The sequence below is a fragment of the Tympanuchus pallidicinctus genome, unplaced genomic scaffold (assembly GCF_026119805.1).
Source record: "Tympanuchus pallidicinctus isolate F22 unplaced genomic scaffold, pur_lepc_1.0 scaffold7, whole genome shotgun sequence".
Taxonomy (NCBI): domain Eukaryota; kingdom Metazoa; phylum Chordata; class Aves; order Galliformes; family Phasianidae; genus Tympanuchus; species Tympanuchus pallidicinctus.
The window spans coordinates 3,437,348-3,465,216 of record NW_026294791.1 but is presented as its reverse complement, the minus strand read 5'-3'; the positions used below and the strand labels follow the sequence as shown (position 1 = coordinate 3,465,216).

Genomic DNA, 27,869 nt, shown 5'->3' with positions numbered 1-27,869 from the left:
ATCTACCCACTTAACCTGTTTTCACACCACTGATAGACATTTAATATCTCAGAAATCTCTTCTGCTATGGTAAATATCTTTGAAATCTGCTAGTTGGTTCAAAAGTGATTAAGGATTGGTGAGGGAACGTACACATGCACGTAATGCTTTTACACATTAGGCTGATAAGTTTCTGATATATGAGGAGACATCGTGATGAATTTGGCTCTCTTCTAAACTCAAGTTCATTGTGCCACGTTTACTGTGTAATTCTGCCCATGCAAGGATGCTGAAGCCCTGCAAACATGCAGTAAAACAAATACAGTTGTCTAAAACTGTATAAATTCAAATGGATTTTTTCTCCTATTTCCTTCCCTAATGAATGTTGACAACATTGTCCAGAAACTGTTCAGAGTTGGAAGGTTTAAATTGTAACCAGCTCTAAAATCACTCTTTTCAAATTACAGGCAGGGTCGACTGCAGCAGCATGGGGAACCTTCCTCTGCTCTAGGGTGAATGAACGCTTGGGATGCCTTTGATGGACCACACAACTGTAATACCTTTCAGTATTATCAAATAATAACTCAGAAGCCCTTGAGCCATATGCTATTTGAACTGAAGTCAGAGGGCATACTCAGCATGTGGCTTGTGGCCCTGGAATATATCATGATGGGTGGAATATACTTAAATGGGAGGCTAGGAGGTAGTGCTTCTTATTTGTAAAATCCTGCTTAAGATAATTAAAGTAGTGTAGAGCAGAAGGAAGTCCTTTGCTTAGGCTAGTGGTTATCTGCATATCATGGCCTAGCATGTCTCCTGTCTCAAAGGAGTATGTAATTCAAGAAGTGTCCCCATGAAAGGGGGAAGTAGCTTTTGTTCTCAGAGCCCAGCGTTGTTGTGATTGAGGCCACATGTGCCTTTATGGTCCCTAATCAGTGTGAGGCTGATTCCTATTTCGTTCCTCTCAACCACTGTTATTCCAGCTTTATGCTATTGTAAGTTTGCCTGTTCTCATCAAGTTGTACCGGAGTGACTCGACACGTCAGGCTCTAGGTATAGAGATACCAATACTCCATCTAATGGCCTTTTACTGCCTTATACAAGGGAATATTTTTCTGGATGTTTGCAGTAACTGTGCCTTGAGCACTGGCTTGAGCTAGAAGCTTATGCAGCAAAGCTACAATACTTCAAAATAACAGTTTGGGCTTTGAAGAAATATGTGAAGAGGGAGGGCTTTTTGTACCAAAGGTAGTCTGCATGTTTTGAACACGTTGCAGAACTGTGAAGGATGACCAGCCATCACTGAGAGGGACTCTAAGGGCTCCCATCTTCTCCTAAATGAAGATCCTGCTGCAATTGCAGAATTGCTAGAGGAGACTCTCAGCTGATCGAGATATCTGTGTATTTATGCTTTAAACTATAGCTTGTCTTTCAGAAATGGTAATTTTTCTAGACAACACAGTTCTTATTATTTTCAGTTTAGTTCAGCTTTTTAAAAATTTATCTAATAATTGATAATCATTTATTTCTTGTGAATGAATCACTGTTTTATCAGACATTAAGGATGAATTTATAATGCTTAAAAATAACAAGTCTAATAGCAAGAGTACTTACCCAGGCTGTAGGAAAGCTGAGTTCTAGTCCTTTTTCTCCAGAGGGAACTGAAGCATCCTATCTCCAGCTTCTGGGAATGGTCTTAACCACTGCATTTTAGGACTGGCTTTTCATTTTCAAGAGAAAGAACATCGTGTTTTCTGGATTGCTCTCTGGAACTGGTCTCTTGCCCTTGTGGAGCATGTCAAGTTCATAAGGCGGCTGATTTATAGGTCGTTCTCTCTGGCTGGCTTGGTGCTTGTTGAGGTTCTTCAAGAACAAGAAGGGGCCTACAAGCAGAAGGGGCTTACTGGTGCTCTAGCCCGGAATATTCTGTACTGCCTGCTTGGGAAACTGGTCCAGATGTACTTTCTGCATGTATTTGGATTCAGAGGCAAGCAGCCAATTGTCAGTTGTTTGCTCCACTGAATTTAAAAGATGAATTTGTCTGCCAACGAGTTTTTTCCCAAGTCTTCGTAGTACTAACATGAACTAAAATAATGCACTCCACAGTTGCTGTTATTAAACCCAGCATGACTGTATTTCAGCCAATGTATTTGTATTTAAACCAATGAACTAATGACCAAATCCACAACTTCTAATTGCAAGCAGTACATGGTGTTGTAAACATCACGCAGATGGCCGTGCTACTCTGCTAACTTCCAATCAAGAAAAAACAAACCAAAAAATTTATTGGTCACTTCACCCTGTCTGTGTACCACCCTGACATCATTAATGTGTATTTGTTGACTGGAGGAAGGCACTAGAATATTCCTCTCTGCACTTTGCCTTCAATTATGGTGATCATTTGGAATTTGGTGTTGGCTACAGAATTTGTTGAACCTGAACATGTCATTTTAGGGAAAAAAAAGAGAAGCTAGAAGTAGTAAAAATTATTATTCCTTCTCTGGCCTAAGTCACTCACCTAGCAACAGTCCTAAACGCTGTCTGCTGGGCCTAAACTGATGCTTCTGTCTGGTCATTTGCCTGTTAGAGAACATACAAATACTTTTATTCTTTCAAGGATGCTTGTAGGATCTTTGTTGTTTGATTTTGATGAAGTCAGAATTTCTCCCAGCTAATGCTTTTCCTGGACTGATCCAACTGATAAAAAAGCATATGGCTAACTATAGGAGCCTGAGTATTACCAGTAACTGCAGTATGATTCCTCCTGTACCAAAAGTTAAGGGATCATGAATATTTTGGTGGATCATAGAATCACAGAATGGCCTGGGTTGAAAAGGAACTAAAAAATAATCTAATTTCAACCTCCCCTGCTATGTGCCAACCAGCAGACCTGGCTGCCCAGAGCCACATCCAGCCTGGCCTTGGATGCCTCCAGGGATGGGGCACCCACAACCTCCCTGGGCAACCTGTTCCAGTGTGTCAGCACCCACTGAGTGAAAAACTTCCTCCCAGTATCTAACCTAAACCTCCCCTGTCTCAGTTTAAAACCATTACTCCTTGTCCTATCACTATCACAGATGCTTATGACCTAATTAGTGCTTTAATATGATTTTTTGTTTGGACAAGTCCTCCCCTATGGCATCTCTTATTCCAAATATAGTGCAGTTGCACTGCTTTCTTTTTTTCCTGAAGTGGAGAGTTAGGCAAAGAAAAAGCAAGCAGTGGCACATAGGAGGAGAAGTGATGCTAGAGCGAGCAGGGCAGCTCTGAAAGTCAGGCCACCTACACAGGGGTCAGAACCACTGCAGGAGTGCAAGGAAGAAGATACGACACGAGCTGTAATTGTTGTGCTGAAATATCCCTTCCTAAAATGTGCTTTCAGATTTTGAAAGTCTGTTTTAGTTATTTGTTATGCAGCACCTGAAACACTGAACACTGACCTCTGAGTGGGACTTCTATGATGTAAACAGTGAAAAACATGGAGAGAAAAAAGCTACTGGGACAAAATGTGAGATTCCCCATATTAATGACACTGCAAGGCACAGGAGTCTGAGTACATGTTTGACAGTCCGTCATTGTAACCACTGAAACCTTAAAAGTCCAATTAAAACCTCATAAAGAGTAACTCAGTGATGTTTGCATATGTAAAATAAAATGCTTCGTGGCTCAGCTTTATGAGCATGTATGGACTCTAAGAATTCCGAAAACTTTTGTATATTTTTATAAATGTCATGAACTCAAAATTATTTAGCAAATTTTGCCACGTTTTTTCTCCACAGGCTTTCACCATTGCTTACAGCCCAAACCACAAATAAAGTATTAAAATTATTGATGTGAGCTAAGCAGGAGGGCCCTTGCCAAAAATAGCAGTGTTCACTCAGGCTCATTCTATGTAGCACTGGAAAAATTATTCCCAAGCTACAGCAAAGATCACATTTTTTCCTTTCTTCACTAATAGCAAAAATATTACCTTTCAAGTGGTCTGTTATTCCTGCAGCTGGGGGATAAGCAGGTTGGATGAAGCTTAAGGTAGCTAAATGAGCAGGGCTTGCTGATGCAGCCTCCTGCTAATACAGGGAATGATTTATGAAGCTCTGCTCTCGTGGTACCTTCCTAGCCCATATTTGGGCCTTCAAGATGATGGCAAAATGAGCCAAGCAGGCAAATGAAGCCCTATGTTTGATCTAGCTGAGCTCTGGAAGCATTGCTTTTGGTTCTTGCCACTTTAATGAAGGGCATGGGAGAAGTTTTAGTACATGGTCGTGTTCTCAGAGCACATTCAAAATGTTCTGCCTTGCCATGACCGAAACAAACGTTGAAATGTGTCAGCATCCTTTTGGGCAGATTCAGCCCAGTAATGGAAAGGTACTTCATTCCTAAATGCATATCTCATGTGCTGCACTCTCTTACAGCTGCTGCCCTTGGTTTGGAAGGCCTTGTTCCCCTGCATCAGCACACAGGAGGCCCTGATCCTCCATGTACACACAGCACATCATGTTCATTGCTGTGTCTTTCAAGGCTCCAGAAGTGAAGTAGCTGTTTTATGGGGTTCCAACTGCAACCCTGGGAATGGTAGTGAGTTGTTCATGGTCCCAGGGTGTCGCTGCCATTAGGGAAACCTCACCAGTGCTGCTGCTGGGGGAAGACAGGAGACTTTGAAAGAGAGGACTTTACAGAGAAATAGAATCGATCCAATAAAGTGCTGACAAAGAAGGTGACACATGTAGAATAGTATTTTCTAAAAAGAAACTGGTGATCCCAAGGTATGTTACACTGTTGAGGGGCAAAGAATGAGTAATGTCCGGTTTGCTAAGTTTCATTCCATAGATGCAACTTTCATTGCACTTTTCTATTTCCTCTGATCAGTGCAAGTTCGCTTTTGAGCTCGTCAGTGCTGTTTTCTGCACTGAGATCAACCGTGGCATGGAGGTACCATATCAGTTCCTAACTGATGCCCAGATTTATCTTTTGGCACATCTGTAACTACCTCCCTGTCTGCAGTGCAAGATGACTACAACTATTTCTAATCTTTATGATGATTTGAAGGGCTAAGTTTCTTGGTGTAAGAAGGCAGAGTTTTGAGATATTAAAATAGACTATATGAGTACAAAGAATGACCGCTGTCAGATTTAAGACCCATCCTTATGTCTGTGCTTCAAGTATAAAATGATCATGAGCAAAAATGAGAAAGAAACCTGCAAAGCAGCAAAAAAATGCCTGGGGAGAGCAAGTAGAGGGTGGGGGCTCCAATGGCCACACATTGAGAGCAAAAGGGAAGGATGCAGGTGTGGGGCTGGGAGAGGGAAAAGCTTAATGAGCTGAGAGACCACTGGCAATAAGGGTGAAACAAAAATGTAAGTCTGGGAGAGATGTGTGCCTTCAAATCCCACTGCTAAATAATACAGAAAGAAACACACGCACATTGTTGTAGGAGTTTTTCTCATTAGATCAGAAGGACAACATCACAGCAATCTGTTGCTTCTGTAGAAAACACAGCATCCAAGAGGAGGAGGAGACACATGTGGGCAGCCAGAAAGCTCTTGAAAAACAACTGAGGAGACAGCATGAAGAAAAAACAGCTTATGGGGTGGTGTCAGAGCAGTCCCAATGCAGTCAGAAAGGAATGAGAAGGCAGCTGAGTGGGTGAGGACAGACACCCTGGTGGATGTTGATTGTGGCTCAGGCTCCACGTGTCCTTCCTTGGTGCACCCACTCCTAGGGCTAGGAATAACCTGTCATGCCATGGAATCAGATTGCTCTTTGTAATGGTAAAACTGCTGCTGAGAAACACAGTCTTTGTTTCCTAGTGAATGGTAATGAAACAATAATACATGGGATTTATGGGGCCAAGTTTATTCTTCTTCGTAGCAGTGCTTTTTTCCTCTACAAAAGGTTTTCCCTGTGCCATCACAGACTGGGGACCCCATGCACTGCTTGCAGGCCTGACTTACCTTCCTTAAGCTCCAGTGATAGCTGGGCTTAGACACCAAGCATCCTTTATATTAAATAATCACTACAGGAGCTGATGCTAGTATAGAATTACGTCCATGTGTTAATAACTTTCACCCCGACAACTCAGTAGAGTTTCAGCTTCCTGTTGTGAAGATTATCCTCAAGGACCGTGGAGAAAAATAAATCTAGAGTCTGCTAAACTGCGTATTCCAGAGGAGACATCGATCTTAAAATGTAAATGACTTCCAGAAAGTAGAGTAACTTCAGTCTTGTTTAATTCTTGATACATCCATTAAAAAAAACTTTGTTCAAGCTCACATTAAATTACATTTTTCCATGAAGAAACTGGACAGGAATATTGGATGAAAAAGATATATTTTTCTTTTCTTATTTGTCTATTAGAGTTTGTAGGGAGAGGACAGAATTGTTCAGAATCAGTGGTACTGTGCTGCCTCAGCTACAGAGCAAGTACTCAGATGTCTGCATAACTAGTGCATTATGAAAAGCAGACAGAGAGGTCAGGCCAACTTCCACACCCCAGGTTTGCTGTTAGATTAATTCTCTCTTTGACTTGTATGCTTGACACTTTCCTTATGACTGCATGGTACTGAGGATAGCTCTGCAACTCCAGGTGTCTGAATTCTGTGCTGTTTGTAGAGTCCTGTCTCAGAGAGCAATCTTCTTAAAAACCTGAGAAGCAGTTGCTCTAAAGGGTAGTGAAATGTCAAAGGAGAACAAAGAGATGTGCTTTTATTTTGGTGCTGAAATTCCTTGCCTGTTTTCTCCTCAGGGCTGCAGTACCTGAACTTGGGGGTTTGCTATAGGCTTATTGAAGGTGAGAAAAAAGAAACCCACAGAAAAAAATAGTCAAATCTTTCTGTGTGTTTTCTTTTAGCAGCAGACACCTGTCTGGGGTAATGCTTCATTGCACACATTCATGAGAAGTAGGAAAGCTGCCCTGTTTAGTTCGACTTCATTAGTGGCAGACCAACTGTTCAAAAGGAGCACAAAGTTTCTTTTATCTTTGCCAGCTCCAAACAGGTAAAAATATTAACTTGGTAAAATCCATAGAATCTTTAAGGCTTTCAATCACAGCAGCGAATACTGCTGTACCGCAGCTCCTGCTTTTACTGAATGGTATTGTAAGCACCTTCATTATAGTGCGTGATGTCTGATGGGCCACGGAAAAGGTCGTCTTCCAAAGAACATGATAACAAGGGTGGAGCAGTACTGCTTGGTTTTTTAACTGTTGGGAAACAAGGAGCTTTGCAGAGAAGATTAATAGTAAACAGTGTTAATCTAAATATATCTCCCATATAAAATATCACATTCTTTCAGGCTTGTCTTCTCAGGGGGTGCTGCTGGCACTGTGGGGATAGCTGCACAAGGACATGTTCCTCCTGCTTGGCTCACAGCTAAAAGTGAGGAAGGCTTTGTTGTCACAGCACTACAAAGAGGGCTCGCACTCACACTGCTTTTAGCTGTTGAGTTCAGGGCTTCCAGGTTGGGATCTAGTTCAAGGGCAGAGAAGTGAACAGGAACAAACGCAGTGACTTCATGGTGCTCTGAGCAAATTCTTCACGCCGCTGCAAAACAGAAGAATCAGACCTGGGCCTTACAGATGGATTAGTCTCTCATTATAGCCCGTGTCTGCCTCTGTATATATTTAATTATTTTCATAGGTCAGATCAAATAGAAGTTGGAGCCAGTCCATTTTTAAAGTCTTAGCTGAACTCAGTACAGCAAAGCATCTGGCAGGACAATTTCATTTCTGACTCCCACTGTTAATGGCACGGCTTTGGGCCTTTGGGTAGGCAGGCTATCCTTATCGCCTTGGCAGGCTTCCAGTCCCAAATAATAATCCATTAATGTCTGCCCCGCTGGCATTCTTGCCAAATACAAGGGATATCTTTTAAATAAACATTGGCAGTTCCCAGTCGGAGGAAAGAGAAAGGGAGTAGAGGAAAAACAATCCTTGACATTTCGGTGACTTTGCAGGGCTAGCTGACACCTGGTACCACCCTTATCTGCGAGTGTTTATGCAGAGCTGCAAAACACAGCTTCTCATGTTGGCTCCTTTGCTGTCTTTAAATAGAACTGGACAGACTTATAATGATAGGAGTAACTTTCTTGGACAGGCACTCTTTTCTTTGCCTTTTTTTCCAGGCTAGGGAGACCCTGTGTTAATACTAACATCCGTGCTCCTGTTTTCCTCTGAAGTTCAGCAAGCACAGTGTAGCAACCTTGTTTGTCTCATATAGTTTTCTTCCCCAGTGGATTAGATACACTGCAGCTTTACTTTCATGGGGGCATTTTTCCGCCCAACTTTCTTATCACTTCAACCAGCAAATCCAACAGCCACATTGATCTGCTGGGAATCAGGGCCACCAGAGCTCACTCCATTCTTGCCGTTTCTTGGGAAGTGCCTTTTCTCTTTGTTTGCACCGTTTTGCTTTCTTTCTGTACAGCTGAACTCTCATGATAGCTTGAGGTTTATTTTTCCAGCTGTTACGTTTTGCTTACTAGCAATAAAATTACTTGTTTGGATATTGGACTGTATCAATAAATGAGCTGTCTAGATTTTATTTTTGCAGTCCAGTAAAGATGTGGAGTAGGATTCATTCTTTCAGAATGTGACGGGAGACAGTAAGATATTTATTGTTGAAAAAACAACATAGGGTCAAATGTAGAGTTTGCAGAACGTGCCTTTGAATGAATCCTCATTTAGGGGCACTTAGCTTTGATGTCTCAGTACATCCCTTTCTGAAGTAGGGTAGCATATAAATATTTGAATGTGTTTTAAGATAACTTAATCACCATCAATGGGAACTTGTGTGTCTCCTAATTAAGATGCAACCAATCTGAATGTCCTCAAACCAATCTTTGCTTTGTTTGTAGCTTGGTTTATTGCTCCACCCCTACCCAGCCTGTATATGGTAAACCTTCTGCTATTTCCTGCACAGTTATTTAATGCTGGAGCCAAGCTACTTGCAGTTCCTGAAGCATAACCAAGTAAAGCAAATGTGGTAAGAATGGATTTGACTGGAAACATTCCTAAAAGATAGCAGATCTCATCCCAAGTGCATACTGGTCCACCTACAGTAGAAACAAAACATCTTTACCTCTTCACTCTGTGGACTGTGTCCTGGCTTAAGGACCTCTCTAAATAGTCTGCACTTGAATAGAATTGTGAAGAAATGTTCAGTCCAAATGCTTGTGGCTCTTTCAGAAGCAAACTGTAATTGAAAATACTGTTAAGCATCTTTGCAGTGGAAGTTATCCCCCTTAGTTGTTGAAATACAGCAGAAGTTTAAAAAGGAGACAAGGAAAGAAGCGTGTAATACTGGGAGAGTGCTTAAAATAGGCAGATGCATATTAAACAAATGTAGGTCCCTAAAGTGGATTAAGGTGACACATCTATTGCTTTTATTGTTTTATTAGTCTCTCCAAACTGCTGGAACATGTAATGTCTCTAATTTTGCTGGCCAAGAAGATGCTAAGTGCAAGTGTGCTCAGGTAGGGAGGAAAGAGGCAGCTGCAGCTGCTGTGTAGGCTAATAAAACACTTTGACAGGCATATTTACTAGGGAAGAATGCTCCTTAGTAGCATCCATTTGAATCCAAACCTGGAGCTGTTAACTGAGCTCAGGTCAGTCTATCAGAGTCCTCTCCTGTGGGAAAAACAGTGTTGTTAGCCCCTGTAAGTGTGAAGATGCAGGATGAACAGACAGCACTGCTGCTTTTAGTGGGGAGCTGCTGGTTTGTGCCACCTGAGGTCTGTATTCTACTTTACTGAAAGCAATCCTTCTAAAAAGCACTGCAGAGTGCTCCAGTGGAGCACTGCAAAGCTGCTGCTGGCACATGCCTCTCTTGGATGATAAAGCAGGAGTGGCACAAAGAATATGTGGCATCGTTTGCTAAAGAAACACCTGTGTTTTCCCAGCAGCAATTTGCCAACCTGTTCTTCAGTTTCAAGCAAATAAGCAAAACGGAGGTGCTGATAATAAAAAAATCCTGTTTCGAGAAAATAGGAAACTGAATGCAGAGCCATGCTGAGGCCCAATTTGTGTCTTCAACTGTGGTGCCTTCATCTCTATCCAGGTGCTGATGGCAGCAGAGGTGAAATGCTTATTAACACTGGAGAATGCACCTAGGAATTAATCTCAAGGAATAAAATCAGTGGCAACTCTGGCTTCTGTAACTCTTCTGCTCACAGAGTTAATTGTTCAAACAAGGCGTGCAGTATGGGAGGCACTTCGCTTCAGGCCTTGCTCATTTAGAGACTTAAGTATTTTCTAACCCAGATTTCAAGAACAACAGTGTGTAACTGTGCTGGAACAAATGCTATTTTTAAGTTTCCTGTGGTTTGAGAAATTTTCAGATTTCTCTGTCTGAAGGATTGAGGGATCCAGAAAATGAGTTCTGAGTTTCTGGTATAAACACTGACTGAATTCATAAATGAATCGTCACCGATTTTCTGGATTGCAGTAGGTGAAAGAGGCTTAAAGATTTCAAGCTCTGCTAATGTCACTCCAGAGCAGCTCCAGCAATTTCAAGCTTTCATTAAATATTATTTAACTTACTTCAGGAAAATCCCTCTGCTACTACAAAACAAGTTTTTCCACTCTTACAAGCCATGACCCATACGGAAGCAGCCCACGCTGATAACCTGTTGCATAACTGATACCGAGTCGGTCTGCAGTGAGAGAGGCTCTGCACCTGCTGACCTGCCCAGTCTGAGCAATGTGAGCTGCCACATCCTCTGCCATCCTCTGCTTGTGCATCGTTTTCAGTGCAAGCAAAGGCAACTCACATGCCGATATCTGTATATATTTGTGAATGTCTCGATGCAGGAAGACACTTGTCCATCTTTCTGCAGAATCCATAACCATAACATCACAGAATTGTTTGAGTTGGAAGGGATCTTTAGAGGTCATCTGTTCCAACTCCTCTTCAATGAATATCCTGGGCTGCATTAAAAGAGAAGTGGCCAGCAAGAGAGGAAGGTGATTTTCCCCCTCTACTTGGCTCTTGAGAGGCCCCATCTGGAGTACCTTGTCCAGGCCTGGAGCTCCCAGAACAAGAAAAATATAGAGCTTTTGGAGCGGGTCAGAGGAGGGCCACTAAGATAATCAGAGAGCTGGAGCATCTCTCCTGTGAAGAAAGGTGGAGGGAACTGGGCTTGTTTACCTCGGAGAAAAGAAGGCTGCAGGGAGACCTCGTTGTGGCCTTCCAGTACTTCAAGGGCTCTCCCTTCAAGTATTAGCAGGAGGGGGAATGGCTGTTTACGAGGGCAGATAGTGATAGGACAAAGGGGAATGGTTTTAAACTGAGACAGGGGAGGTTTAGGTTAGATATTAGGAGGAAATTTTTCATTCAGAGGGTGTGAACAGGTTGCCCAAGAAGGTTGTGGATGCCCCATCCCTGGAGGCATCCAAGGCCAGGCTGGATGTGGCTCTGGGCAGCCTGGTCTGCTGGTTGGCGACCCTGCACATAGCAGAAGGTTGAAACTGATGATCATTGTGGTCTTTTTCAACCCATTCTATGATTCTGTGATGATTCTATGAACAAAGACATGTACACATCGATAAGGCACTCAGAGCCTGGTCCAGCCTCACCTTGAATGCATTGGCCCAGCTGCCACTTTGTGGTTTTTCTTATGGAAGAATCTCTGGAGCCTCGCTGGTTCTCACTGGTAGAGCTCCTTTATCAGACTTGATATAACAGGTACTGAGGCTGCACAGTAAAAATACTTCCAATTTTCGTTATTATAACAGCGTGTGTGTTATTCCTGGATTTGACACAGTCCCTCTGACAGAGCCAACAGTGCCTATGAGCACATCTTCTTTGTCTCTGCTGTAAACGTGTTCCAAGCTCCATAAATATCAATAGTTATGATTAAATATAAAAGTCACTCAGTGCCAGTACTTCTGTATTGGCATTAAGGGAAAAGAGATAGCAGAAGAGGTAAGAGTTTTGTTTTTGCTGACTGAAACATTGCAGCAGCAGAAATGATGACACTTACAGTAAAGTCACAGTCTACCGAAGAATATAATTCTATCATTGCCTGGAAACTTAGCACTTATGCAGGGATATTTTTCACTCTTGAGGAATATTAAAGTATGTCACTGAATGAGAATTACTGTGGACATCCATATCATAGGGCTTATGAATACTTGGTGACCAAAAGACTTCTTTCCAGTGATGCCACTTGCACAGTCCCTAACAAGCTAACAGAATGAAGTTGAACTAAATCCCTCAATCCACGTGTCACTGTGTGTACAGAGCACAGATCCTAGAGGCAGACTTGACAAATGTGATATGAGAATGGCACACAAATGAGCAGTCGCATGGCTTAGAAAGTTCTGGTGTGGCTTTACACTGAAAGATGACACATCTGGCATCTGGCTTTTTCACTTTTTATTCCTAACTCAATGTTCTTTTTCCAGGGAAAAAAAATGAAAGTCAAATTGCCCTAAATTATATGGTTTTGGTATTAGCAGCATACATCTATCTATGACAGTGTAGAAAGTATCACATATACAACCAGCAAATTGTGTTGTTGGCCTAAACAAAACTGGAAAGTCTTAAGAACAACCACTGTATAATGTCAGCTTGCCCCAGTATCTGCTTTTGGAAGCCTCATGCTTTTCTTTGAGAGTTATTATGCCAACACAGAGAAAATGAAATGGAAACTAAGAAAGCTATCATTTTCCCTCTTCCCCCCTCTCCTTTATTTTCCTGTTGGGAGTGTTTCTGTTTGCCTGGATAAAACTTAGCCATTCTAGTGCCTAACTGCTAGTCGGGATTGCTTGCCAGCTTGGGAAGTTGCTGTGCAGGCTGCCCCTAAATAGCTCGAGTCCAACTGCAGAGCACCTGCTGGTTTGGGAGACAGTGAAATTCAGGGCAAAGGCTTCCCAAACACAAAGGCTTGCTTGTGGAAAAGGTCTTTGTTGATCTTGGATGAAGTTGTAACCACCATTTGATGACTTTAGTGAGGCATTGTATGGTGTACTAAGTCTGTACATGTGTTTCTGTGTGTGAAAAAACAACACCTGAGCTAAACAGAAGAGACCAGAACTGAACCAAGTCTCCTCCTAACGGTCTTTCTTCAGACATATTTTATGGAGCACTCCTGAAAGGACTTTTTGTGTAAGACCATTGGAAGCTCTTTCCAAGGCTGTAATCAGAAGGAGTGCCAGAGCCTGTGGCCACTGCTCAGTTTGCAGCTGGGATCTCCCAGCTTCCCACTTCAGACACTGATCTGGCCTATAACGGTTGTTAGCCTTGTTGGGATATGGAGGAGCATGAAAAAGGAGGTTTTAGAGAAAAATATTCTTCACTTCCTCAGCCCCTGTTCATGCAACTGCTACCATGCGCTGCTGCACCTTTAGCTTTGCACTGTGCCTTCTGTCTGCTGGACTCTTTGAGGCATTTATCCCTTCTCTTGGAGCCAGTTGTGTGTTCTGACTCATTCAGTATTGTGTTTGTGGTTTATTTTATGGGGTGAAACAACTGGGATGACCTTGTGAAGATCAAACCAGAGTACTTTCGTATGGCATATCGTTGCAGTGTTGATTTTCAAATTCATTTAGTGACAATACTGGCATTCATTCGTTCTTTACAGAAGTATGCTTATTGTGAAAGGTGGACAGCAACAAGTTTTCATGATAACACAGTGGATCTGTTAATTAGCCTATTCATTTTCAGAAATTTAGTTTAAAGGAGGCAGCTCTGAACTGCCAGGATTCATTGAGCTGTTCCCTGGAAGGCATTGGTGTAATCCAGACCCCACTAGAGTCTGTGAGCATCTTTTTGTTTTGCTGACTTGGTTTCCAGTAAAGGATTATGAAACACTTGGACATCTCTCGGTCGTGCTGACTGGTATCTGGAGGATCTCCTTGCTCCTTTCTTTTTGTGGTCCAGCTGCAGTCTGGCAGAATGATTTTGACTTTCAGAGATAGACAATTTAGTGAGCTGAGGCAAAATTTCAAACGGCATTGCCCAAAATATTTATGGGGATCAAAGCCGTACCATTATCAGATATGTTCTGAATACTTACAGGACCTTTTCAGGAACCACTGCATCTCTTCCCAGCAGCTCTGCAGGGACCGTTGCTTAGGCTGGAGGAGAGCCTGCCCAGCACACAAGTGGGATCTGCCACTAGACAAGGCTGCCTGCTCCATCCATGCGTGCAGGAGCTGGCCAGGAGCCAGTAGTTAATTCTTACCATCCAGGTTACTTACCTTTTTTTAAGCATTTCAGTCAAAAATGAGTTATTTCTTACCATCGTGCAAGGCAGCACCTCTGAACTATGGCCGAGTTTGGGATTTACCACCCCATCACACACATGCAATGCCTTTTGCGCCAGCCAGGAGCCAGAACAAACAAAGCCACGCATGTAGATGTAAGGCACCCAGGCTCAGGTTGAGGGAAAGCCATGCAGTACACTGATCGCACACAGCAAGCTGATCTTTTGCTGCAGTTTTTGTTGAAAACCTGATGGTTAGTGATTCTGAGACGTTCAGTATGGAGCAGGACAAGCAGAACTGACAAACTGGATGACTGCCCAGTGTGCTACAAAAAAGGCAGAGAAAGAGAGAGCCTTTGGTATCATTCAAGAGCTCGACTGTTTTTTTCGGTAGGTATTTTTCCAGTTCACAGCAGGCCATTGACACTAGAAAGTGCAGCAACAGCAACCTCAGTGGTGAAACTGCCAATGTTACAATCAGAGGGAGATAAAGTGAAGTATTTGTTGGAAGGGCAGTACCAGGAAATGGCTGAGACATCACATGACGGAGGATGTGCTCTGTGTAGCACAGGGATGTATTTACTTACAGGCTAGACTTCTACCAGTCTCGACCAAAGGCTCTTTTGGCTATAAGTTATTTGACTTACCTGACCCACTCGCAGTAGGAAGTGATTATGTAGATAGCAAATACCTACCCCACCCTTGGCAGGCAGGCAGACTCTTTGCTAAAATGGTCTAGCTCAGCTTTACGGAACGTAAAATATCCCACCTTCCTTGTGAAACCATCATTTTGAAGATTTTAGAAGCTGCTGCTGTTCCAGTAAACTGCTCCACTTCTTGGCATTCGAACATCGTGGAGAAAGCCTCTCAGATTTACCTCTTACCATCACCTGGAACACAAATCATACATGAGGAATAAGCCTGGAACTTTTCTAAGGTACAAATCACATCTGCCCCTGATGATAAAAGCTCCCAGGCCCCCTGGCAGGCAGGGAAGTCGCCGGTGATGGAGGATCCTGACAGGAGCTTCACACAGCCATTCATTGAGGTGCTAAATAGAGACTCCAAGAGAATTTTTCCTGGACTTTTTTATTTTCTTGGAATGACAGTTGCAGCTTAGTTAGCATGCATAACACGCTTCGTGGTGATTAATTGTTGTTAATTAATGAACGGGTTTCAAATTTTAAGCAAAGTGCCTGAGACATTCTGTGTAATTTATCATTTTCAACAATCATGTTGCTATTATTGGAATTCCTAACCCTGAGTTCTCTTCTGCATAAATAGATGAGATTTCACCAGAATCTGTGGCCTGTACCACAACTGAACATTAGCATAACTCTGTGACTTCTCACCAAAACAAGATTCTGATCTTGCTTACATCAGAATGTCATTGGAAAAGGCCCATGAAATACCAGCAGATTTATGCTGCTGCAGCTAAGAACACAATCTGGCCCAAAAGAGGTTTTAAAATAAAAGGACTACTTTCAAATTAAAACGATGATGTCCTCCTGTTGGACTGCAGGAATAGGTGAAGAAAGAAAGGGAAGCAAAGAAGAGCTGTGTCAGGGGAGTCAAGTCTACACAGATAGTTTAATTCAATTCATGTTTTTGGTGTATGTGAGAATTCAGGTGCTGACACTTCAGATGCTGGGATGGGCTCGAACAGTTCATTCAGCTGAAACTGAAGTGACAATTTCATTTTCTTCAAAGGTCATTTAGCAGAGGTCAGGGAGTAATTCTTCATTTTGTGCCAGAGCAGTGACTGCTGAAGCAGACCTGATCTTTCCGTGTGCGTGGGGCTCATGCATTGCTGCTGGCTTCCCTGCACACCACATGCTTGCTGCCTGGTTTAGATGGGCTTAGCAGAGAACACAGATAAGTTAAAAAGGATTTGTGCTCCTGTTCTCCTGGATCATCAGTCACGTATGGAGAGTGTTGAGGACAATGTGCTGCACTGGGCTCAGCAAAGGATTTTAATGTACTAATGCAGAGATCCATAAAGGACACGGGCACCCAGCTCTGAGGCTGGGATTCAGAAGCTTTAATTAGGATGCTGCTTTGCCTGCACACTGAGTTGGGGGAATTCAGTGCCTTGTAATGGGGCTCATGTGAGGCGATACTCTAAGCAGGGGGATTGAGCTAGCGAGCTGGAAAAATGCTGAAGAAAAGGATAAATTGCTGCGCTTCAGTAGGCACCTAAACCCTTTTCTTGGATCTGACCCTGAAGCTGAAGTTTTAGTAATATGTCCCAGTCAGCCCGTGTTTACAATTCCACTGAGTTTCCTTAGGGAAATAAATCAAATTAAACTTATTTTCATTTGACCCTGTTATTAAAGTAAAAAGCTGAGCACCAAAGTGTACTGGAGGCCCAGTGTTATACTGGAGCTACACTTCCCTTGTTTCTATTCCATTTATGAATGCCCTTCATCGACTAATCGCTGTTTGGCACAGTATTAAATTTAATCACTGAGCTCCAAAACGTTGTAATGTGTCTACCTACTCCATGGTTCCATTTGGATGGAAATTTTCTATCTCGTTTAAAGACTATTAAAGCCCTGTCTTTCTCGTGCAGAACAAAAGGGCGTTGTTTACTTTGTTTTGCATTATTTTCCTATGCAACAAAAGATGATTATTCTGTCTTCTCAGTGCAGAGATCTTGTGAACAAGTAGACCTCCTCTCTACTTGCTTTTCTTTTCCAGGGTGACGACAAAACAGAAATTTCCTTCATGCAGAAACTTGTGGTTGAAATGCACAAAAACAAATGTTATTTATCTAAACCTTCAAGGTTTTCCTAATGAAGGTGTTAATTAAAAAGTGACTGTGAGTGAGGCATAATTGAACGAGGAAACACTGTTACAAGGCACAGCAGCAGTTGTGATGAGAATAATGCACATTTATGATTAAGAATGAATATTTCATGATATGGAAACATTTGTTTCAGTCAAAACCTTTCGACCTCGTAAGACAAATGCAGTAACCCCACAAACATGTATTTGATCCCATTTTTGCCATCACACTGTAGCCTATGGGGAACAGCTATTTTGATCCTTACGACTGGGCAGGCTGTAGGCAGGAGAACAGGGCACTTGCTTTTTGAGAGCCAGCAGCCCAGTCACAGTGGGTTCATTTTCTAAAGACCCATTTATTGAATGACGCAAGGTGCAGATTATGACTCACTCTGCATAGGTTAAGTTTTTAAAAATCAACCTATATTCATCTTTCTGGCACCTACACAGCTGCATAATGCATTTATTATCTCTTGGGTCCCATTAACCCTTTCAGAGGCTTAAAAGTGATCTGCAACACAGCCCTGATGTTCTTATCAAGTGGATTTGATTTGCTTCTCTTATATCAGTGATGAATTAGTGAACAGGGCAGATTTTATTTTCTCTGGTCACGGAGCAGTTCATCAGTCTGGTTTTGGACTTTTCCTCCTTTTCTAATAGCACTCATAAAAAACATGTTGTCTGCTGTGGGTGTTTACTGATTCGTGGCACTGTGTTTTCCAGATCTCATCCAGATGAACCAGCTACCCTTCAATCACTGAGTCCTCCAATGGTCTTGCAATGACACTGTAAGTAATCACTGTTGATTATAAACAGCTTTTCAAGCAGAAGTTTGGTGCCAGTCCAGCGCATTTTATTAGCTGAAACATTTCCTTGTATTTCCCACTTGTATTGCAACCTACTTTTTATGGTAGATTTAAGAGTATGGGAGCAGTTTTGTTGTGCCTGAAAGGCCTTTAAAAGGACAGAACCACCTCTTCACCCTCTCCACCCATCTCCTTCCCCATCATCCCTCCTTTCAAAAGGAGAACATCAGGAAGTTTGGGGATTCAGATGTGGTTCCTAGACCAGTGTTAATAAGGAAGGTCTACTACACTGCTGGAAATGATGTGCAGCCGCTTGTTCCTGTATTTCATCTCTCCTTCCTCTCAGGAAACCCAGACTTCAAGGGAAGGAAGTCCCCAGATGATCCTTGTACATATCATTACAAAAAATGGTAGTTGCTTAAGAAGAGGGTGTTCACCTTACATGCACGGCTTCATTTTCACCTATCGCTGTACCGTGCATGCTGCAAACAGTGACAGCTGTTATAGGGAGCATACTAGGAAATGAAGCCTCTCTTTCTTTAACCCCTTATCTGTAGTTGTAACTCAGCAGAATTTTTGTTCCCTGGTAATATGGCTGGAGTAGAGGAGGGACTGTACCTTCTCTTTGTACTGTGGGTAGATGAATACTGCAGAAACCTTTTCTTTTATGTTGAATCAAGCACTGAAATTAATTTACTTCCTCTCTGCTCATAAATACTACATGTCAGCTTTCTGCAAGCCAAGGTATGTCAACATACTTGCAGAGATTCCTATAGAAAGGAAGTGGCAAAACAGCATGTGAGATTATTTACAGCAAATTAATGTGTAAAATGAACGTAGGCCAGGTACTTGTCTGTGTCTTTACTCAGGAAACACATATTATCCTGTGACATTCATGGCCTGTCATTTCTAAACTGAAAATGGATGTTGCAGAACACAAGTATGGAACAGACTGGAACCAAGTATAAAAATACATATGCTGTTTTGCAGCTCATAATAAAACTTACTGAATACTGATGAATAATAGATGCATTTAAAGGAAATTACGATCTGCTACTGTTTAATCCTTGAAAGAAAAAAGCAAATTTGCTTATGAATTCTCTGTAATGATTTATACTTTAAAACAGAACAGTGGATGCTTGCTACGAAACTCACTGGAATCAATAAAAAGACCCCCATTTTATGCCCCACGTTTGTAGCCTGCACAGAAGTCTGTTATGGCAGCTGCCACCTTTACTAGCTCACCAGGGTTTGGACCAGCTTCCTCCAGGGCTGCAGCAGTAACGAATCTTAAGTCTGGCTGAAACAACCCAGTATTCCCTGGGGACCCAGCACAGAGGTGGACCTGTAACACACTCACCTGTGTGTTACATCAGTAAGTCTAGTATGTGCCTTTCCAGTTGTAGCTCTTGTAAATTAAACAGAGAAATAAGCTGCTCTTTCGCTTCTTGCCACTGCTGAAATATGATCCAAGGCTCAGGTAGATTCCAGCTGTGATCTCGCTCCGTGGTTATGAACATACATTTATGTTCTCAAGACATTATAGCTCCTTCTACACAGGCAAAAATTGTAAAAACAAAATGAACAACGTTCTCTGTGTACAGTAGAGTTATTTAAAGCACCTGAGGGTTTGAACATAAGCAGACACTGTGTTCGCATACAATATAAGCAGGACTTCTGGGTTTTGGCATTTAAAATGACAATTAAAAATACAGCAGGCATGTTTCAGCAACTTTATGGGATGCCATAAACATCCAGAAAAGGATTCCAGACAAAAGTAAAGATTCACAGAACAGATTCTTTTCTTCTTCTCGTTTCCTACCTCAGGTTGTAGTGTGGTGTGTTGTGATACACCACAAAACTAGTGGAACAGAAGCAAAGGGCTGAAGGTGCCTTGCTCATTGCAGTCTGCTATAAGAGGCAAAATGGATTTTGAGAGAATCAGAGCTCGTAACTTGAATGATTCTGTTCAGATAGCGGCTTTAACTTCCTGCTCATCTAAAAATCTACAAAGGATAAAAGCCCCATACAGATCTGGAAGGTGGAAAACACTTTCCTTCCACAACACAGAGGTGGACAGAATAGTCTCAGAATCTCTTTCTGGCACAGTTTTGCGTAGCATGACTCTGCCTGAATTTTCTTTGAGATATCTGCCACAGCAGCCTCGTCAGTCAGCTCTTCCCACTGCGGCCTCCTGACGGCGTGCTGTGGCTCACAAACCTTTGGAATCTGTTGTGTACCTTTAAGCATCATTGTGTTTACACTTATATAGGGCACCTCCTGTTGTGACTGTTTTATAGGCATTAAGCTCAAGTGAGAAGAAGAACCTGAATCACAAATTAAGGATTTAATTACAAGGCTCTTCTTCCTCAGTAATTTTTTTCCTGCCACTTGTAAACCTTTGACAAAAAGAACAGGGAGCTGAAGGTGAGTTGGCTGCTTTGGTTCTTTGTACTTGAATACTCCTTCATCTTCTGGAAAAATGCTTTGAAATCAGACATTGAGTGAAATTTCCTCCGGGATGCCTGGCTCTTTCCTAGCCTTCAGAAGGCAGGCCAATTATAGTATGTTTTGGATACTCCTGAAATCCCTATCTAATTTCAGCCATGTCTTTTGTTCTGCACATGCATTGAAAACACATAGCCATCAAGAGAGCCACCTCCCAGCACTCAGCCAGAGCAAATCCCTCCCCAACTTCTCTGGGTTTCACTCAGTCCTCTCTCTCTCCAGCAATCACCCATGTGTAGCTCCTCTAAAGAAAGTTTTTTGGGTGTTCACAAGCAATTTACCTTCTTTGTATGCAGAGAGGCCAAGGAACTGTTTCTCTTCTTTCTTGTAGTGGGCACCCAGTGCTGAGATTGTTTTTCAGGAGCCAGGGATAAGTGCACATGGTGTTCCTGACAGCCCAGGGGAAAGTAACACACTCATTGGTGATCCAGCATCCCAGTGAGGGCAGGAAGAAAAGGAAACATCCAATTTATGCACACAGATCAACTTGCAGTGATTGGGAAAGATATCTACGCCAGAAAGGAGGGAGATGCAAAGTATCACAGGGTTATATTTGTTTCCTGTGATGGTGCATTTGCTTTGTTTTAGTTTTCCTTTCACCTTCCCCTTACTATAATTCAGGACTGTGTATGTAGCAGCTCTTTCTCCCCTTTGCCTGTATGTATTTCCTTCAGTGAGGCAATAATTTCACAATCTGAGGAATCCAGAGGCAATCTCTTTTTACCTCTCCACCTTGCTAGTTGTAACCTCTTGCTCCTAACCCTGCCCTGGTTGCAATACTATGCCGTGAAACAAAGTTCAAAGGTGTTGGTTTTTTTCACCTCGTATTTCTTCCCTTCTTCCTCAGTGTAGCCCCAGCAGCAGCTTTGCCCATCGAGCGCATTCCCCAGTGCTCCTGCTGAAATCCTCACCTCCTGGAAACATGACCTTGGGCTGGAGCTCACCCCCCATAGAGGTGCTCAGCACAAAATGAAGTTCAGGCCCTTTGAAGAGCTGTTTCAGGGGCTACAGTGGGCATGAAATAAGGTGTGATGTTAACACATCCTCTGTGCAGGGTAATTTGGGTGTTAATTGTAGTGAAACTGCGGTGGATAGTCTTTCTGGCTATGAGTGATCTTATGTGCTTACTTGTTGCAATAGCAGCTATGTGACTTTTTCATTTATACAATCAACTTGAAACTTTCCTGATGAAATAAGGTTTGTAATTGCTGCTGTCAAAAAATCATAATAGGAAAGGCAGTTGCAGTATGTCTCCAGAATGCTGTCTTGAACCCCTATACTTTGCTTAGCATTGCAGATATCTTCTGCTGTGATGGAGAAGTAAAGCTGATCTGAATGTGGAACAGATTTGAGTAAACCCTTTCACCTGTGCAGCAGGGCAGAATCAGTCCTTCCTTTTATTTGCTCATGCTTTGCCCATGTTAGTCACAACCAACAAAACTTCAGCTGTTTGGGCAAGTGTACCACAGGCTAGTGCATCTCAGTCTTAGCTCATTTATCTTACTGCTCAAGACAATTCCTCACACTCTTTGACATTTAATCCTGTGGGTATTTGTAGGCTGTTATGTCTGCCCTTATTGTTGTTTAACCTAGCTATAAGCATTTAGCTCTGTCCTCATAAATCATTTCCCTTCAGCTCCCTGCCTACAATGACTGCATTTGCTCCAAAGTATGAAAAAGCCAGGCAAAGCCTACCCTTTAAATGACTACACCCACAGGATTTTATTGGTGGCACAAAATCAATGCTCAAGCCATGATTTCATTCCTGGTTGACTGTGTGATCTTTTTTACTGGTTTCACTGACCTAAGGATCTGTATCAGCACTGCTCCAAACTTTTTTTCCTGCGTCTTCCTACATACTCTTCGGATTTGCTCCACCTCTTCCTCCAGCCTTAAAACCACCAGTTTAGGGCCCCCTGCCCCTTCTGCTGCTGGAAGCAGCCTCTGCTTCCTCTTCCTTTGTCCTTCACTGATGTGCTTCTGTACAGCCAGAAGTTGGTTCCTGCAGGGAAGCTGGAAAGTGGGCTCTCAGTGCACCACCTGGACTCAGCATCTGGTGGGTGCAGAGAAGCAGGAAAAGGAGGAGTCACAAGCTGGATACAAACCTCTGCCGAGACCAGTGTCAAGAACTCACCAGCAAGCTGGGAGTACATGGGAAATCCTTGCGTTTTTACCCCCTCCTTCCCCCACCCAGTTCAGTATCTCAGCGCTGGGGCTTTCTGTGCTCCTCTTTTGGGGTCCCCTCTAAGCTTTGGAGTGTCTTCTCTGAACTGCATGCATATGAATTTCAGGAGCTTGCTGGTGAAGCCAGATTATGATGTTATTAAGGAGTTTTTGAAGGTATCATTGCTATGTATTATCACCTGGATAGGGCAACATTCAGGAGAAATGCAAGAAAATCTCTTGGTGGGCAGACGAGCCAACAGCTGCCTACTGCAAACCTTTGCTTCTTTTGGATTTTTGGTTACAACCATAGATAAGAGAAGGACGAGAGATCTTTCATCTGTCATGTGATATCATCCCATCAACATAGGGTATCCTACCGTCACATGTAAAGTAAGAGTGTTCTCTTCCTAACTGGTAGAAGTTTGGAAGTTGCAAAATGATACTGCAAACAAGAGTCAGGAGGTGGTAGAAGAAATTTCCCTTCCTAAAAGAGTAAATAAAATTTAGCCAGTCATCAAGTCCATTATCTCTTTCTTTCCTACTTCCATACTCACTGTAACTCCCCTGTTCTCACCTCATTTGTTACTGTGTTAGATGTGGCTGATTACTTCAGTGCTTTTTCTTTCAGGATCCTTTTGTCTCTGAGTTGGAATATTTGTCTATTTGGCATGTAGCAGATGACTTTGGTTCTGAATTTGGAATAACTGTTCAAAAGCTACATCATCCCTGAGCTGCAGACCCACCCTTTGAAACTCAGAACATTTATTTTTACTCTTCTGAAGTCTGAGTTGCCTTCAGACATGATTAAGAGAGTCCTATATAAGCCTGAGTTAAGTTAAACTGTGTAACCGTGTCTGGGGAATTTAGTCTTGTTTAATGGCTTTGCTCAGTTATTCTACCTGTTCATTATCTTTGCATAAACATTAAAATCGTACAATCATTGCATTTCCTCCCCTGAAATAAGAAGATTCTTATAGCAAACTTAACCCTGTGTGTGTTTCTTTGTTTCCTTATGAGTATACACATGCACTTCTTTATTTTGTTGAGTAACTCCTCCAGCCATAATTTTTCTACTCTGTTTGCATCTCTTCAGATGCATGGCAAGCATGGCAGAATTCCAAGTGTAAAAAAGGAAAATCAAGTTCCTCTCTCAGGTCTTCATCTTCATGGAAATGTTGTATCCCTGTTGAAGCAGATGAAGAAAAAGCTGCTGATGCTCAGCAAACTGTATTAGAATTTTCAAAGCCATGGCATCGTTTTCTGAAAACTGATTTTCTTGGACCAAAAATAAGAAAGAAGAAAAAAATCAATACTCTGTTTGGGAGTGAGAATCTTTCATTTCACACTGGTTTGTAGTTTAGTAAAGCTTTAGCTACCTAAATACATATTCACCAGGGAGGGTTATTGCCATGCTCTCTTATGCTCTGACACCTGTTTTCACATTCTTTGTCTCTGGGCACTTTTTTCCCCAAGTCCACAAAATCTGACCTCTCTTACTGGGTTCTTACATTCCTTCATTATGTATTGATCATGCTATGAGGATGACCTCTATAGAAACTCTCTGAGATACATGCATTAAGTGTTGAGGCAGCCCTTTCACCTGCTGCACATTCATCAGAGTAGATCAGAAACAGAGCTGAAGTACTTTCAGAAAGTGGGGTTGAACATTTAGAATGAACCAGGGGAGATCTCACTGATAGCATCCTTGTTATCACAGTCCTTTCTTCTTTAAAAATCGTAAAGGCTGAAATAGGCTGTCTGATAGAAACAGATTTCACACTAGTATTGCTGGAATGAATATAGAAACAGCACAGTTTAACAGTAGTCCAGGATCTGCAAAAATATGCTATAATTCCTCTGACCTCCTCAATGAGATGTGAGCATATTATAGGGAGAAATGTTGTGGGAGATAGCTAATAACCTTTTATTACCTTTGTATTGGTTTTGTGAATCTGTTCCAGCTTTTTCTGCCATGAAAACGTGGGAATCCCTGATTTAAGGCTGATCCCATGAATTGCTACATGGCCTCATGCCCACTGACTCAGGAAAGTGTACATAAACTGGGTAAGCAACAGCTAATTACATCCCATAAAACATCTCTTCAGCCTGCTTCTGGATGAACCATTTTATCTCAGAGCTAATTGAATGTCTCGTCACTTACTTTTAATCCAGTCTCTGCTGAAGGCAGTAAGAATTAATGTTCTGATATTCCTGGGGAAGGAATTGGACCCTGACTCCAGCAAGTCATTTCCTCTGAGCAGATGGGGGTGTCAGCAGTGCAGCCAGAGCAGGAATTTTGCAAGAATCATAGCCTGATGGTAATTCTCTCAATCCTGCTCAGGAGAAGACATTTAGCAGACAGCAGAGTGGACTGATCCATCCTATCTAACAAGCAGAAGGATACATTTCTGTGGCTTACTCTGCAAACGTCTTTACCTCAGAGGCTGTACATTTAGAGCACCAATAGTTGAGGGAAGTGTAGGAAGGTTTCTGTCTACTTCTCAGCCTATTTCTAAGCAAATAATAATAACATAGTAGAATTCAGCTGACCTGTACATAAAATAGAATTCATTTAAAATGCTGCAATATGTTTAAAAGTCAGGATACATTGAGAAAGCTTTGATTTTTTTTAGGCTTTGGTTATACTGGGAGCTGCAGACACAAAATGATTGCTACTTCTTACCTGTAGCTGAAAAAGGAATCGTGCATCTCTTGACGTCAGACATTGCTTTAATCTGCTCACAGCTTGTTTTGTTTTTCTCTGTTTCATTTCCCTTCACTGTGTTAAGTCTTGACCCTGAAAGGTGAGGAAGTGAAGGAAATGGAAGAGTGAAATTTGGGGAGTCTGACACTAAGAAGCCAAGGAAACCACGAGGCAGTCTGTCTGCTTGTGAGATGTAAATGTAAGTCGACTCCTCAAACTAATTGCTTTGGAACCCACTTACTTGTGACTGTGGACTCCCTTAAGCATAAGTTTTACATTATGTCACTGAGATGGCATTTGGGCTTGATTTATGTTGGCACAAAGCTAGCTATAAACAGCACATGTGTGCCCATAGTTGCCCCTTTTCAAACAGACATGTTTTTAGAAACAGGAAACATGGCTGCAGCAGGAGCACACCAAGCCTCTGCTGTGTCAACAGCCTCACAACTGCAGGTATCCAGGGTCTGCACGACGCATTCATTTTCCACCTATTTCAACTCACTCAGTAACTTGGAACACCATTACCAGAGATTAACGGTTGGTTGATGGAGCAAAAATGACTTATTAGGTGAAATGTATTCCTCTAAAGACGTGTATCTGAACGAGAACCACAATCCACATCTTAATCTTTTTCTTTCATCCTCTATTGAATCTGGGCTAGTATTTCATGGTGATAACCTCTCTCTCATTTTTTTTTCTCCCTTGGAGAATGAGGCCACACTATATTAATTATTAGCTGGTTCTGTAGTCACGTCATTTGTCTTTAAGAAGTTATGCTCCTTTCTGTCCAGATGAATACAAATTCTTCAGGTCGTGCTCAGGGAAATTCAAACTCTTCAGTGTTTCTTCTAGCATGTTAAAAACAATTCAGTACACATAAGCAGCATTGAAGATTTCTTGTATGAGATAGGTATGCATGTATAAATAAAGAACAAAAATTGCAGAGCATTTTTGATGATCAACATAACTGTGATGTTGTTCCTCAGATGCATTTATCTGCATATTCAGTCTTTGTGTGAACAGTGAGCACAAATAGCTTTCTCCATGGTGCTTCATCCACTTGGATCTGCTCTGCCTGAAGTGAAATAAGCTTTTCTGTGCTTCAGGAATGCAGCACCCTTGGACATCTCAGTGACACTGACACAACCCTTGCCAGAGTGGGAGAGATGGAGGTGACCTGAGTCTTGAGGGCCCTGTCCCTTCCACCAGAGCAGACTAAATGAGCTTCACTCTGTAAGAGTTCCCTTTCCTGCCATCCCTTTATTTAGGCTTTGAAGAAGTCTGTAACAGAGACAACGGTGTTGTGCACACCAAAATCTTCTGTAAGTTTCTAAGAAGAACCAATGATGCAGAAAACATTTTTTATTCCACATAGTATGTATTTCACTCCTTTTTACCTTCAGTTGGGAGAATCCTTACATTGGCAATTAAACAATCCAGGAGATTTTAGGGCATATTTTATACAGCAAGTTCAAAGGTCTTCATGTTGTCTTAGAGAAGCTGAGAGGAAATGGGTGTTAATCCCTAAAGACCACCTTCTAAATAAGAAATGCTGTTTGTCAATGAAGATTGACTTGAAATAGGAATGAGGACCAAAGTCTTTTAAATAGAAATATTCTACCTTGTGTGTTGGGAGCCAGCAGTAACCTGATTGCAGCTCCTGCTCAGTGAATATAGGTAATCTCTGAGACAACTTGAGTAAGCTACAGGAGAAGGATTGTTGTGTTACTGAAGATTTACAGTCCCTTTGGAGATGGTGTGAGGATATATTTCCATCAGGAAGATTTTTTCCTGTGTCTTAGGATTCCTTGCTTATTTTCTGATTGAAAGCCTGCTAAATTTGTCAAAACATTTGAACCTACAGCATGAAAATCAGTGCCAAGCTTCCTGCACTTAGTGTTTTGATGCATGGCTTGTTTCAAGCCTGATTGCCATTAATGTTACCCTTGATGTCACAGAATTGTCACTTTGTTAGAAGCTTGCTGGACTGGAGGCAGTAGATGCAATGCTCTCTTGAGCTTGAGTTGGAATATTTTTTTCCCATTTTTTGAGAGTATTACTTACAGTAGATGCTGAGTCTGAATTATACTCTTTTGCTGTTTAATTTATAAGCATGCTGTTGTGTTTGGGACAATATTATGTCAATAACAGGTACACTTATCAGAAAGATTGGGATACTGTAGGGCTGAGTAGATATCATGAGGGTCGGTACTTTAGTGTCCCTAGATTAACACCCAGCACAAGAGTAGAGGGCAGAAGAATACTATCAGCATAGAAATGTATGTTGGGTCCCTTGGTGGGAGCTGAGGATGCCCCAGGGAAGCCATAATGCCATCTCTGTTTCAAGAGCAGAGGCGGCACTGCCTTTGGGATCTGCAGTCATCTCCCTGCCAGAGCAATTCTCACAGCAGTGTGGCCTTCAGGTATGGGAAGATCTGCTTAGGAGACAAAATATCTCTTTCCAGTAGGTAAGAAAAATGCAATTACCAAAATTTCACCGTATTCCAACTTTTGCCATTATGACACTGCTTGAAATAAATTTTTCGCTTCAAAATGTTTGGAATCCAGCTCTTGTATCTGTTACTGCTCAGTGCTCCTTTCACACTGTCTCTAAAGGGTTTACACCAGTGGGCTTTACTGGGATGATCAAGTGTTACTGCCTCTGTTTGGCTTGTGCATTTGTAAGAAATCTGAAAGCTAGTTAGGAGATGTTGGAA

At 42.1% G+C, this 27,869-nt stretch overlaps 1 protein-coding gene across 2 annotated transcripts in view; it reads left to right on the top strand.

The window, feature by feature from the left end:
• The window catches only part of FGGY (FGGY carbohydrate kinase domain containing), a 281,239-nt gene that overhangs the window by 59,209 nt on the left and 194,161 nt on the right, over positions 1-27,869 (top strand). For both annotated transcript variants that reach the window (XM_052666250.1, XM_052666253.1), the window contains one exon: positions 17,692-17,756. The gene's annotated coding sequence lies outside the window, so the exon portion shown is untranslated. The remainder of the gene's footprint in view (positions 1-17,691; positions 17,757-27,869) is intronic.